Genomic DNA, 15,166 nt, shown 5'->3' on the forward strand with positions numbered 1-15,166 from the left:
AGGATTCGCATTTCATTTTGAAAGAGTGATTCTCAACCTGTGTGATGGGTTCTCCCATAAGGAGCGAATCAAGATATTGGTGGAGAGGCGTAATTTGGAAAAAAAAAATTGTGATAATAAAGTAAATATGTGAAAAGTGACGATCTTAATATTTTAATGAATACTGCTTTGAATTTTTTTTTATTCAATATGTTTCATTCATTTTAAAATTTTATCTAAAAGGATTGGAAAGAAAAACGGGCTTGAATGGGACGGTAAGGTTTTTCTCTTGATCAGAAAGACAGGCAACGGATTAAAGAAAAGATTGAAGACGCTGTTTTGTAAGAATGTGCGCATTCTCTCCAATAAACTTTCCTGTCTTCACTGTCGAATATTACAGCACCGACTACTCTACTGTCAATAGACTGCCTACTTCCTCTAGCTGTGCTATTTCTAATTTGAAAATGTTTTCCATCTTTCGAACCCAATGGAAATATCTCATGATTTTTTTTTTTTTGGATTATACATTTTAAACAAATGTTGAACGTGTTTCCTTTTGTGGGCTTCAGAATCCCATGTTTCTAGTAGCTAACGAATTGACAGCGAATCCGTAAGCATTCTTATAATTAATTTCTATTTTGTGCAAGAAGGAATATCAGTTCAAGTGTCGGATTTAATTTAAAACTGGACTAATCGCAAATAACAAGCTTACGAAGTTACTCTGCTTTTTTTGTAAAACTTATCTTAGCTTCAAAGTTTTTTTTAAATTTAAATTAAAGGTAACATAGTAAGCTAATCAATATTGTGAGAAGATGAAAAATTACCGAACATCCATTACGAGCATAAGCTTCCAAATTTTTGGACAGATGCAGTTGTAGCGTATATTTTGCATCGATTCAGAAACTGGAATGACTTCTTTCTACCACTTCCTAGAATTTGGATACTTACAAAAAAATATTAAATCCAGAGATAAAGTACTGGCAGTTTGACATTGTCACGTTTTGAAGAAGAAAAAAAAACGAGAAATCAAAAAAATGACAAATGAAACTAAATTAAGACCTGTATTTTCATAAATGTTTCTTAAAAAAAGAAAGAAAGACAGCAGAAATAGTTTGCAAGCAGAGAAAGAAGAAAATCTTAGATACCTTAGAAGTCGAAACATTCCGTTGAACTCGTGCATTACTCATAAAATATAGAAAATATTGCGCCTAATTACTAAAATAGTATATCGCCATGTTATCCCCACTAGTCAGTCCTAAAATATGCAAGTTTACCCTCCCGAATAATCTTCCATATTCCACCATTGGAAATTGATTTTAAAAAATGAAGTTAAAATATCTAAAACCATAGAAACCATTCAAGTGGTTTTCTAATGAACTCCGTTGTACAATCAGTTTGCGTCGCATTTTTTGGTGCATCATTCATGTGGATTGAGGAATCGCAACATATTTTTAACTTCACATTATTGAAATATCTGTTGAATTTCAAGTTTCCATCCGATGCAAATGAAGAAAAACATTGGGCATCGTCCTTCGTCACTTTTAACTGTGTCCGGAGCTATCCATTGTGTCCCTAAATATATCAGCTGTGCATTGCTCGTTCTAAACTGAGTTGTCAGGGTGTGCCACTGCAGATAGAAACTGTTAATAGCAACCCAAGACTAGAGACAACCGTGTGGCATTAACAAGTACAAAACTGTATACCTATAAAATGACACCGTCTTGCTCGAAGATTTACATGGAATGCTTTTCTTCGTTTCATCAGCTTGGATAGTTATGATAGCTGGACTAGACAGTATATGAGATATTTGTAACCTCAAAGAGCTGCATCAGTACTTCAGTAAGTGTCCAAAGTAATAGAAAACATAGCAATTTGTCACCACTGATAATTGCGCCGCATTTCTTTTAAAAAATCTTCTCTTTCTTGGAAAACGGTGTTACTGTAATTGGCGAGCATCTAAATCACATAATTCTGAAAATAAACGGCACTCTAAGGGTCTTAACTCTTCCCCAAATACGGGTACTTCCGGGATTAATGTCGTTTTCTTTAAGTTATCACACCTTTCGAATGATGTTGGTAGGTGGCTCTCAAGGTTGTTAGGCGTCGTTTTTTTAAATAAATGGTTTTATTATTCAATCCGCTGTTTACCAAATACTAATGGCACCTGCAATAGAATATTTTTCGCATTTCTGCATCCCTTATTTTGATAATTACCACAATAAAGATTACAAAAAAAAAAAAAAAAAAAAAGCTGCGTATCATTGTGTACACTCGTGATTTTCACACTTGAATCAATAAACTGAGATGATGCAACAGTCTGTAATGATGAGTTTTAATTGTTAAAATCTTCTAGTCAGCGCGGTTAGCCTAGTGGCTTTGCACTTCGCAACCATATGAGTGGGGAAGGTTCGATTCTCGTCAGTGACGTGAGGAGCTTAAGGATCTTCATCAGCTATAACCAAGTTAGCCGGTTTTGGGCGTGAACAGCAGGTTTTTTTCCCCAGTTTATCCAGAGGTTTTTCATCTCGCAAAGCAGGCAAACCGGCCTTGAGAACTCGCCACTACAGGACCGGGGCGTAGGGCTAACCACCTTATCCTGTGAACGGTTGGAGGTCCGATGATTAACAAACTCTCAACACCGCAAGGTAAAAGGAAGATGAGAAAGCTAATATTTTTCCAATTTTATTAGGTGAGGTTTTTTCATTTCTGCATTGAAATGAAAAAACCTCACCTAATACGCGAAAGACTCGTTTTTTCCAGAATAATTTTCTAGAAATTTGATTTCTATTTTTTTTAATACTCTTTTGAGTGATGTGTGAATATGCAGATGCACTACTTCGTGTCGACATCACAAAGTATTCAGAGCTCGCATTATACTTGTAACATAATTAAGCTGTCTAAAGTGCCAGCTGCTGGAGGCAATAAAACGAAACTTGGCATATTTGCACTCCGGAACACGCAGAAAAGAATAATTGTTAGGAGGGGGAGGGTAGAAAGTGATTTTATCGCATAAAGCCCTGCGCAGAATGTGCTTTTGCACATTTTGATCGGTACTGTCGGGTATAAATGATGTTCGTGAGCTTTTTAGCCAAAATCAACGAAAGGAAAGGAAAGCAGCGAGGTGAGTGTTATATAATGTCAATTGTGTGTGCTTTCCGGCCGCTGCTTTGTGTATTTTGCGAAGAAAAAAAAATCTTAAACCTTCGTATGAGATCGGCTAACTGACTTTCAGTTGAAAAAAAAAATAATGTAACTTGAAACCAAACGACATGTTTGCTTCTTATTCTTTCTTTTTTTTTTTTTTTTTTTTTCAGACTGCGCTAAACGAAAGTGTTAAATGAATATCAAAATGCCTTACCGCATTGAGTATTAATTCTTAAGCTATACTACGAGTATACTGACAGCACAGCTGAAGTTTGAAAATAGTGGCGTTATAAGTACTTGTGACTTGGACCATTAACACAGCGTAGCAAAGTACAAATAGAAGGGCCTGCTCCCATCGGTATGGAAGAGAGTGAAGTGCTTTCACCTGCTAAATTTGGAGGCGGAATAGCTCGCCTGTCATGAATGGGTCACGTCAAGCCACAACCTACTCGTCGTTATTCAGCGCATATGCTTTATCTGTGTCAGAGCATTTTCAACAGCAGACCATAGCATATTGGATGTGATGGTTTTTACTTAGAGTGCGATATTATCCTTCCAATGTAGGATACGAATACTTCCACGTAAACATAATTCTTCGGATTACTCCACTGGTTGAATTTTTGTTTTTGTTCTTTTTATATTGACCCCACGCATGAAAAGACACAAAGACCTATATAGACTTATAGACCTATATAGACTGCCATCTATTATCGTATACACTGGCATGTGTGGGCAAGTGATTAAGGAGAAAATGTAGCCTGTTGATATATTTCGTAAAGAGTGGGAGGTTGTACTCAGTGGGAAAAATCAGTGTGGGGGAGATTGTTCCAAAGAAAATAGAGGTAGATGGAATGAAGGAAGCTAATGAGGAGTTAGTTCGATGTGTTCGAAGCCAGGCAGTGCATGGGTGTTGACCAGTGGCTGCTCTTGTTCATCTATGGTTAGAAGAAGTAGAGGAATGGTAGCAGCATATTCAAAGCAGCAATGCCCATTAAAATATCTATAGAAAAGGCACAGCGATGAAAGAGAGCAACTATGATAAAGTGATTGAAGGGAATCTGTGAGGGAAGGGACGTCTATTAAACAGATTTCCCTCTTCTGACTATGAAGAATTCATAGATTGGTCTTGGGTATCCATCTCAAATGTGGGAACAGTACTCCAAAGTTGGACGGATCAGAGGTTGAGAGGAAGAGAAGTAGTGTTTAAAACGGAAAAGAACACCAAGCTTTTTTAGAGGCCAAGGAGGCTACTAATGTAATATGTTTGTGCCAGGATAAACTGGATGTGACAGTCAATCCAAGAGGAGAAAAGTAATCTTGAAAGGAAACTGGAACATTATCAAAATGAGAGGAGATGAGGAAGGATTTTTCTTGCAGATAATAATAAAGTAGGCCTAAGTATTTTTGCATTAAAATTTACGAAGTTGCCTTCAGCACATTTGAGGATATTAGAAGGTCAGTCACTGGTTATGGAAGATCTTGAGGCATCTAGCATTAGGGTGCTGCAGGGTTTATCAAATGAAGAAGAGGAATGAAGAGTACTGTCATCAGCGAAGCTGTGAATAGGATTTGAGGTCAGAGAAAGGAGGTAATGGATGTAAAGGAGGAAGAGTGTGGGTAAGAGACAGAATCCTGAAGCACTCGAACATGAATGAGAAAATCTGATGAGAGGAAGTCGCCTACCATGACACACACACAATGAAGGACCAGTGAAGAAGCTGGCAATCCAATCACAGAGTGTAAGAGGGAGGCCATAAGATGGCAGTTTGTTCAGGAGGCCTCGGTGTCAGACACGATCAAATGCCTTACAAATATCGAGAGCGATAACATGAGTTTCTCCAAATCTTTCCATGGCCTGAGTCCAAAGATTGGTGCGATTAGCTAGGAGGTCTGCTGTAGAACGAGAATGGTGAAATCCATATTGGTGATCGCTAATTAACCGATGAGTCTCCAGGAAATGAAGAAGCTGGTTGTACAGGAATAATCCAGATGAATAAAATGCTATGGTATCTAACCGGTACGATGACCAATGGTTTCATCTTTCTGCTTGAACAGTTAATCAAGTGAACATTATCTCTACTACCAGAGCTCTGGAATGGTTTTAGTTGACAATGGCAAGTGAGATTTCTTCAAAAAAAAAAAAAAAAAACTGGGCAGTATATATATAGGATGAAAAATTTATTGACTATTATAATAGTCAATAATGTGCGAGAGAGAGAGAAAGAGATTTCATGAACACAAATGCCCAGAAGGTGAATCTCATGGCAAGAAATCCTTTCACGAAAATTCTTTTTGAATTTACTTAGATGTAACTGCTGCGTAGACCATTTCTAAAATAGTAATCGCGTTTAGTTCCGTTAAAATGCTATGGCGAGTTCACAAATATATAAAACATATTGGTTGCAATATCTAGAAAAACATTCTACGAATAAGTCAACATTAATTAGCATGCTTCAGGGACTTAGAACTTGCCCACAGAACTCGAGATGGCTTTAGAGTGATTTTCGTCGTGTTTGTGTGCGTCCTAACTGTTAACTGGATCGTGTATGATTAAGCAAATTGCGAAAGATGATTAGTAAATACTTGGATGATTATTTCGATAAAAACAGAAATAAGATATATATTATTATTTTCGCGAACTACAGTTTGAAAATGAATGGTCCAGAACCTTAAGACTCTTTTGTAAAAGATTGCTTAATATACAATTAAAGCGACGTAATAAAGCAGGACAGACACGGCTACTTTACTTGGATATAAACTCGCCTTCCATGGAGGTGTTGCCGCCTGAGCACACTAAATTGTTCCAAACAGTGGAAAACTAATGGAAAGCACGTTAGATGGACAGGTTTGGCCATGGCAGTTGCTTGAAAAAAGTGCATAGTCCCGTGTATTAAGTGTTGTTGCAGCGGTGTTAAAGTGTGACCTTATTTCTGGTGATAGCTTGAAATATGGGAGAGCAGTTTGCACTGATCAGTCATTGGACTGGTCAGTGCAAAGTCTCTCTGAATCCTATAGCTCTGAGGAAGAGTTAGAACGTCGGCTGAGGATAAGATTAACATATCCATTTTCGCTATTGAAACTGTTGGTTTAGTGGAGGAGCCAAAATACGTGTGAATTACCGTTTGGTGCGAAGTATACGTAATTTCAGTTAAAGGCAAACTAACAGTGTATTTGAGGTTTGGAAATAATGAAGTTGTAAATAATTTTTGTAACATAGCAAGTTGCACTGTAGATATTGATGATGCGTGGGGGTGGCTTTCTTTTGGCCACAATGAAACTTGAATTAATGTCACAGTTAGTTATAGGGAATCGATTTCTTCTAGTTCTGCATTACTTCCAAAAAGCAACTTTTTTAAACAAATATTAAATTGTAAGGAATCTTGCAGATTCTAATTTGTACCAAGTTTCCTGACGTTAACGGAATTCAACTACAAATGTCGAAAGTTATCAGAGAAATCACACTCATACTTTCTTGCAGTATGTTTTAAGTTTCTAGATGAAAGATAGTCCACATGTTTTAAACTTATTACTTGGAGATGACCGTTCATTTCTTTGTTTTTCTATATACATACTCTCTTTATAATGTTTCTGGTTTGCCACGGTTTCAAGCAGCGTGTGCTAGTTGTTATCACGCAACCATCCGAGATCTGTTTCTTTACCATTCATGCACAACAGCAAATATCCTAAGCAATACATCTTGCGATACTGTTTATTTTGCATAATGTCTGTCATGTGTGTATGTGTGTCAACAAGTTTAGGAATATATCTTTATCTGCCTTCTTTGCTTTTCTTAACATTAGGCAGACTTGTTCTGAGCAACGCAGTCACGAACGTGTTTTATTCATTAATCTTCATCTCTTCACTAAGAAAAAACAAAACAAAACAGGACCGCTTGTTCTTCGAAACGTTCCTAAGAGGTGCACCTTGTAAGGCAAATCAGTTTGCAACAAACTATAGATTACGCAACATTTTTTTATTTTTTTGTCAGGTGGGGGAAATTTGTCGGTAGAGTTTTAAGAAAATGGGGATTGCCGCGCTTAGTTCTCCTTCGTGGCGTCTAGAAGCTTCAGTTAGTGACTCATCGCATGAAGGCGTGATAGCCAATGTATGTGTCAGAGACCTCTGGCGGTTCACTTTTTTTTTTCCCCCTAGTTACTTTGTTGGCTAGGCGGACACACTGGTGATATTACACGGCTTCCAATGTTAAGACAGCCCTAAGAAAATCCTTTGCAATGAAAGCAACGCGCAGAAGATCCAAGGTGAGAGTTCATTTACTTAAACCACCTGTAATTTATATTGCGAAATTTACGCAAAGTCTAATTTATTAACAACATCTTACTATTTGGGATTGATTAGTAATTCTAAATATTTTCACATCAGCGTCACATTTCTTCATTCACTTTAATCGTAGCTTATTTTGGGGCACAATTTTCTTCACGAAAGAAACATGTTACATACGCCGTCATCCTTCTTATCAGCATCTATTGGGAAATCATCGCACTGCCCAAATATCGCATCATTACAGTTGCCTCGGTGTTATGATGTTTCACTAGCAATTCGATTTAAGATCCTAATCTTGTACAGTATCAGAGATTGAATCATGGAAACAATCCCCCCCCCCACACACACACACACAACGCTGAGACTTTATTCTTTCTGTATAATTGTGTACTAATTCTGATGGAATTAGTACACAATTACGGTTTGGTATCCTTTTAACTATTGAATAGATTTCAAAGGATTCATCAAGAAATAACTTTTCTCTTATCTAAATGCTGGCTGTTCTTCTCATTAGTAGTTGTCTTCAGCGGGGCACCCAGATGGGGATCAAGGGGCCCTGGCAGTCCCCAAAGAAAAACGAAAAAAAAAACACTAGAGAAAATTTTCCGAAAATCTTTTCCTAATTAAAATTCTTTTTTTTTTTTATTTATGTTGTGTCGCGTCTTCTGTTTCTATACTATTTATGAATTAGGGACATTGCAGATGCTCAGGTCGTATGCGATGCGTAGTGTGTATTCTCAACTCGTCTCCCCCCCCCCGCCAAGATTAAATCCTGAGTGCGCCACTGGTTGTCTTAGCTTCACACACCTTACCAGTGGTTACAACTGGGCATCAGCATCCACCTCTGAGAGGAAGAAATGACAAGATTTAAGACGTGAGGGAACCTACATTCTACATTAGATTTTCGGTTGAAAGTGCTCTCATGCTGAGTGACAGGGTTTTTCCTTCCTGTAAACTCGGGTTTTACTGAAAACTACCGCATAATATTGTTACTTTAAATGAATTATCAATGATCTATCTAATAGCAGTAAAACTAGGACTTTTATATAATATTTTTCATCTTATACCTCCTTATAACTTAGTATTTTATTATTATTAAGAAACTAGCCCTATAGTTAGCTGGATATTGCATGTGGTCGGTACGCAGGTGGAGAAATTCCTTGGAAGACCTTCCTGAGTTGTGCACACAAATTCGCGTTACTAAACTTAATCCAAATTCCGATTTTTCTTCTCCTAGATCAGATCTCCGATAGCCTAATGCAGGTCTCATTTAGGCATCCACTGGCATAAATCTAAATCTTCATTTCATGCCACGTCCAACATACGTCCCTGTGTTCTCGTCTGACTACTGTCTCTTCTCAGGTCACTGTTTGCGAAAAGAAAATCCCGCTGAGAATAAAATAGCTAACTCGCTTTCGGTTGAAAAAATCCGTTTTATTCCAAGATGAAGTTCGTCACATCAACGAGATTGGAATCCAGGTCTTGAAATAATACATGGTTCGTCGTCCTTCAACTACGTTACAGAGCTAACCCTCAGCTATATAATGGATTCCCAGCCTACTGTTACAAATGTCGAACACTTTTCTGACTCCCAAAGGCACTTCGTTTTTGGAAGAGCATCCTTCACCTATCCGATTTCTTTTTCATCTTTGGTGCACTACGAAACAAGGCAGTGGAACCTTCCTTGAATATCAAAAGGTAACCTCGTTTTCAGCAAATTTTATGTTAACAATAACCGTTTTATTAGTTTGTAATTACTGAACGTTTTCGTAGAGAATTTATTTCAATATGGAAATGATTTCCGTAATTGAGTTCATTGGACAGAGAAGGTTCTCATAAATCTAAGACTCCCGGTTACATAAACACTTCCCAAAAGGCATACCCCCCCCCTTTAACCTTTCTCATTGAAGTGCAGTTTCATTGAAGCAATTGAGCTTGTTCCGTCAGATACTTGCCTTCACCTTAATTCTGTTCCCACGCACACGTGAACATGACACTTCACGTGCGTACACTGTCCTCCAGCTTAGATCTTTTGTCCCACTTGTAAAGTGTTATAACCGACTGTTGCATGCACAGCTCGTCCGTCCGTTCGTTAACACCCGTTGCCAGTTGACTTTCAAGAAACTGGGGTAGGGGGGGGATCTAATTTGTTAACGTTGTCCAAGTTTTTTATAGTTGAGTACGCACGTGGGAGTGCTGTCATGAATTTGAAGCTATCTTCTGATATCACTAAAGTCACTTAGGGAATAAGATGGGCTCCGTATGACTGACGTTGAGGATTTCAGATATTTCGTCATCATTATTAATGCCTAAAGCATCCCCAAAGAATATAAAAGTATATCCTTTGTGACAATCGAAATACAGTAAAGATTTCTTTACTAGTTTTCTTTTTAATTTTACTTGATTAGCTCTTGCTCGCCTATTTTAAAAGGTCACCTTTGGAATATCTTCCCTGTCGTAGGCATGATTAATCTCAGTAATATCTAATCAGTTTTAATGATTCTCCAGTTGACACCGTCTTCTCACTCCGTTAATTTTTCTCAAAACTCACTATCAGTAGTGACTTGTTTTCCATAAAGTGGTTTTTCCTAATTCAACTCGCAGACAGTTCCGTTCAAATTAGCTTGAATACGGTGTTTTCAATCATTTTTCCACCTCCCATATTTTCGCAGTTTTAATGTTTGTTCATTTGCATAAAAAATTTGTCCACTGTTTTTGATGAGTTCTGATGTCACTGTCGAGTTCTGATATTTGCGCTATTGATTATAAACAGCAGTGAAGAACTAGATATTATCCTACTAACTTAATGTCATCTTAATGCCACAACTGTTGTATAAGCTGAATCACTTGACGTGATATCATTTTGTAATGAATAGTATTCCTCCAATCCAATCTAAGAACTGTCGGTTCGAATTTCACTGTGGCATGTGAATGTTTGTAGCCGGTAGAGAAGTTCCATCATATGCGAGTGTACCATTGTACTCATCGATGATTTTGTAGGCCCAAATCCTCGAATTATGAAACCTCGTCCCGCTCACAGTACTAATGGTTTACAACCTTTTTTGGGTGGAATTCACCCTGAATATATATACGTTTTGAAGATTTTTCCTTCGATCACCAAAAAGATGACTTTTTACAAAAAAAAAATTCATAAGCTGTTACATTTCTATGATGTTTTAGGCGTGTCCTAAAAGTAATAATATTGTCGATGCAAGCCTTCTATTGTCCAAATTTCGCATGTTCTCTCTTTCTCTCTCTTTAATGAATTTCACTTATCCGCTTATGTGTGTCAACTCTTTTCAGGGAAATACTCCTTAGAGCAATCTCTTTGTCACTTCTATTTAGTTTTGTTTTATTACTATTTTAAATGAATGCAATAAGAACTCCATTTTAATCATATCCCAACCAGCCTTCTTACTAAATCGGAACTGTGCACGTAACCACCCATCCGCTTGAATATAACAGCATTAAACATTCGCCTCAGGTTTCTGATGGCGTCTTTCTGCTTGTAATAAAATATGTTGACGACTGTAATCCTTCATGTACTCTATTCTTGCCTATGATTTAGCGATAGTTTATTTCCTCACTAACTATATTATAAATAGCCGAACTATCCATTTCAGTTTTATATAACCTTTGAAATTATTGATTCCTTTTTTCCCCCCTTATCAATGACTTCTTTAACTGCTTTTCTTGACTTTATTAATCCTGTATGCTTTGAAGGACACCTGGTAAGCTTACTGTAGCTGTATACGAGTTTTTTTCCTACCCTTTCTTTAATTAGTAAATGTCATTAATACATTATCTGTTGATTTATTTAGTACCAGTTTCCTTCATCACGCAAATGCACTGTTAGTTCAATATCAGTAAACGATAGCTGCCTCGTCCATCTCAGATATCGTCCAATAGTGTTAATAACGTAATTTTTTTTTTTTTTTGTGCCTGCTGTAATATTTATTCGAGTTTAACCAAAACATAGGCTTAATTGGATGTTACTTCACAGAAGCATAACGTTACATCATTCTCAAATCACTTTTATATATAAAGACCCTTCAAGCGCATGAAATCGTTGACACACATACTCACCTATAATTGTTTCGTTTTTATTTTTTTATTTTCATAACTAGTTTAACTTAATTTTTTTGCTTTGTGTACTGAGTGTAGCACTCCATAGTTATATAATCTGTACGCTAAACCGGAAGTGCGTGTAGAAGCAAACATCGCCATCGTCTAAAAGAAGATATTAAACAGCATTTATTAGTCTAAACGAATGAATAAGCATTAATATGCTTATTCAAATGAAGCAAAGAACGGACGATACTAGAGAAGTTTGCAGAACCTCGAAACCTGGCTGTTTTTAACTTTTTTTACCTAAGATTTAGGTAGCCCTCACTTCCTTGAAAATTGTGTGCATCTCAATAGTCTCAGGATTCGGAAATCTTAATATGTTGATGATATCACAAGTAGAAAGAATACGGCAGCCAAAATAGGTGAAAGTTCACCTGTTCTGTTCTTATATGCATAACAAAACTTAATTTGATCGGTGTATAAAGAGAAGAAAATATCATTGGTGACATCTCCACCCATTTTGACCTTTCTGTATCTTCTTTTTGTGGTGTTGTCGTCAGCATAATAAAGTTTCAGAATCCCGAGAATTTTCGGCTGCACCTTTTCTGTCCATTTCATCTAAATTAAACGTTATTATTAATTATATCGCAGTTAACGCGGTGACACCAAAAACTACATGTTTTCGATATCTTGCAGGATCCCTCAACAAAAGCAACGACTATGCCTTCGTCTGAATGAAGGTTAATATTACATTAATTGATCGTATTTTACTTTTTATTTCTGTTCAGGTTGGGATCCTTGACTGCTTTTCACTGTTTGCAGTGTTGACCCCTTCCTAAAATAAAGACTTGGGTATTAATTAAGTATGCTCGTGTTATTTCATCTTGTTGCATCATAATTAATACTCAGATTTGGGCTTATAAGAAGTACAGGGTTCTCAACGCATTGCTAATGAGATGCTTTACCCGAATACTGCATTAAAAGCGCTTGTGGTTTATAAGGAGTCTTCTAGTTATCCACACGCACTGCAATTTCGTAACAGCTGCGATGAATTTAATTGACTTGAATTAAATTCAAATGGATATATGTTACGAGAATAAATTAGATGATTACGTATAATTACAAGTGATGATACATAATTTCCACACAAGGCAGTCAATGTGTGAAATTGTGTTCTTATCACTTCTACTGGTTGTCATTTATTTCTCAGCCACTGTTACTCTATGAAATGCGTCCTTTCTCCGACCATCGAAAAACCTCGTACTAGCTTTGCCATAAGTTTGTTCTGGATTTTTACACGAGCCGATAGAATCTGCATCGAGGCTAGTCCCAACGAGTCGAGCGAATTTTAACCTGATTAGCTCGGCTGGAATTCGTTTTTTTTTTTTTATTTGCTTCACTAAACTTCCTTGTACGCTAGAAGGGATGAACCCTCACTTCAGGTGACCACAGAAAGAATCCGGAGCTAATCGTGAACTGACTAGATTAACCTAGAAATTACTTCTGGTTGGCTCTCTTCTCTCCTTTAGCTTCTAGGCAGGCCGAGTCCCGTTTGGGTTTGAGTAAAGAATACGCAGCAAAAATATGAACATCAGCTCTCTCTCTCTCTCTCTCTCTCTCTGTAAGGCACATTTAGTGAAACGAGAAGACAATAGAAAATATGCGAAATTGCATGTCTCAAAACTCAGAAAAAAGAAAGAAGATAAATTGTTTGTTATATATTACATCAAAGGAAAGTAATCAGTAAAACTTATTTTAAGGAAGTGGTGTGTGTGTGTGTGCATAATTTTAAGAAAAAAGTTTACATCGATCTGATTAAAAAAAAAAAAAAATTAAATTAAATAAAAAAAATTCACCGAACTCATTTTGAGTTTACTGATATGATTGGTTTTTACACAAATTAACCGGTAATTTTAACATGCTGATGAATTAATCACATTTGCATGGGATTTATGCGCACTTGCCGATTATTAACATCGTATCTGAACATGTGAAAATAGGGTTTTTTTTTTCCTACACAGTGTATAAGCACGTTTCCATATGAATAATGGTAGAGCGAATCCTCAGAGTCATTGACTTTCGTTACCATAGGCCTATCATTGCACAAGGGGTTATCGTACACTCTTCTTCGTATTGAATGACATACAGCAGTCTAACATCCGCCTACTTACTTACGGCTGTGTTTGTAGTGGCACAAGTGATGTTTCCGTGAGTGTCACTCCTCGGATCCTTCTTTTCGTGGTGCCCCTCGCACAGTAAATAGGTCTTTTGTTGCCTTACCATACGCTAGGACAAACTCGAAGGAAAACGCTCCGTTATATTTAGGTGCGACGGTTTAAGTTGAACGTGACATTTCAGATCATCGATTAAAAATAAATAAATAGCGAAACATGCAAAGGAAGAACCTCCCAGTATCCACACCTCTCACTCGTTTGCAGTCGAAAAATTCTTACCAATATTTAATGTGTTCTAGACGGGTTCGAATTCATATTTCTGACCAAATAGCGTATGTCTCTCGACTGCGCTACAGTGATGGTGGAAAATTACGAGAGAATACTGAATAAAAAAAGTATATTAATCTAAAGTTTGAATTACAAATCTTTCTTGGATTTAGTTTTTAAAATATATGATTATAATTTTGCATAGTTAGGGTTCGCATCATTGTCAATATAAATTTATGGAAATCTCACACGCAGATAGAGCTGATATTCAAATTACACCAACGACATGATTGAACTGCCTGCTTGTGCGCGTGTACTGAGAATTTTGTCAAACACCTGCCGCAGTCAAATCTGTCCCGCACCTTGACGCTCTGTAGCCATTCATAACTTTGGTTATAACCTAGAATTCTCCATCTGACTCCATTTCCCAGCCTTACTGTTTTAGTTAATACTTACCAAGAGTATATTTTGGTATATCTGCATTGATCTCTTCATCTAGGGCGCATGACTGTACTGAACTTTGTAATAATAATAATAGCAGTAAAAGTTTCTGTTCTGTTTATATTTCTTCTTTGGAGTAAAACTATTCATAACTTGACTTCAAATGTTTAAAATCACTCCGCTTTTCATTGATAACAATCTCATAACCTTTTTTATTCTAAAATTACTTCTAAAATTTTCTACAGTAGTTACAAATTTTAGAACTTGAAAATCTTCATTTAATGAATTTTTTTCCTATCCCGATCCATGGAGTTAGGATAACGTAGATACGACAATGTTTAGTGTCTCGAATTAGCATTTGAGAATACCTTAAAATTCGCGGCGCTTTCTTCAGTTTGTTGAGATTGGCAGCCTTAAAAAATCCATGGAATTTTCTCTCTCTAATTATAATTGACCATCCGGTCTTTGGTCATCCAAAGCAATGTACTTAATCTTTTTTTTTTTTAATATGAATCCCTCTAAAAGTTGTAAAGCTATGCGAGCAGTAGGTGGACTAAGAATCTAATAATGTGAAAAATCCACTTTAGAGTGCAATGCAACCAGAGAGCATTTTTCAAGCCACTTGAAGTCTCCAACCAGATGATCAAATGTATCCTGTCACCTGGGCATTCACAAACGCCCATATACCTACGGCAGGATTCAAATCCACGGCCTGTTATTGGAAAGCAACGGAGACGCTGTATGCTAACTCATTTTGCTTATCTATTAAGAAAATAATAATAAAAAACAAAGAATAAAAACCTGTTATTGGA

At 36.8% G+C, this 15,166-nt stretch overlaps 1 protein-coding gene across 4 annotated transcripts in view; it reads left to right on the forward strand.

The window, feature by feature from the left end:
- Positions 1 to 15,166, forward strand: part of Sarm (sterile alpha and armadillo motif) — a 184,398-nt gene that overhangs the window by 98,375 nt on the left and 70,857 nt on the right. The gene's annotated exons all lie outside the window — the stretch shown is intronic.

This window comes from Typopeltis vanoorti, chromosome 4 (assembly GCF_054136105.1).
Source record: "Typopeltis vanoorti isolate ZY-2024b chromosome 4, IOZ_Tvanoo_1.0, whole genome shotgun sequence".
In the NCBI taxonomy this organism is placed as follows: domain Eukaryota; kingdom Metazoa; phylum Arthropoda; class Arachnida; order Uropygi; family Thelyphonidae; genus Typopeltis; species Typopeltis vanoorti.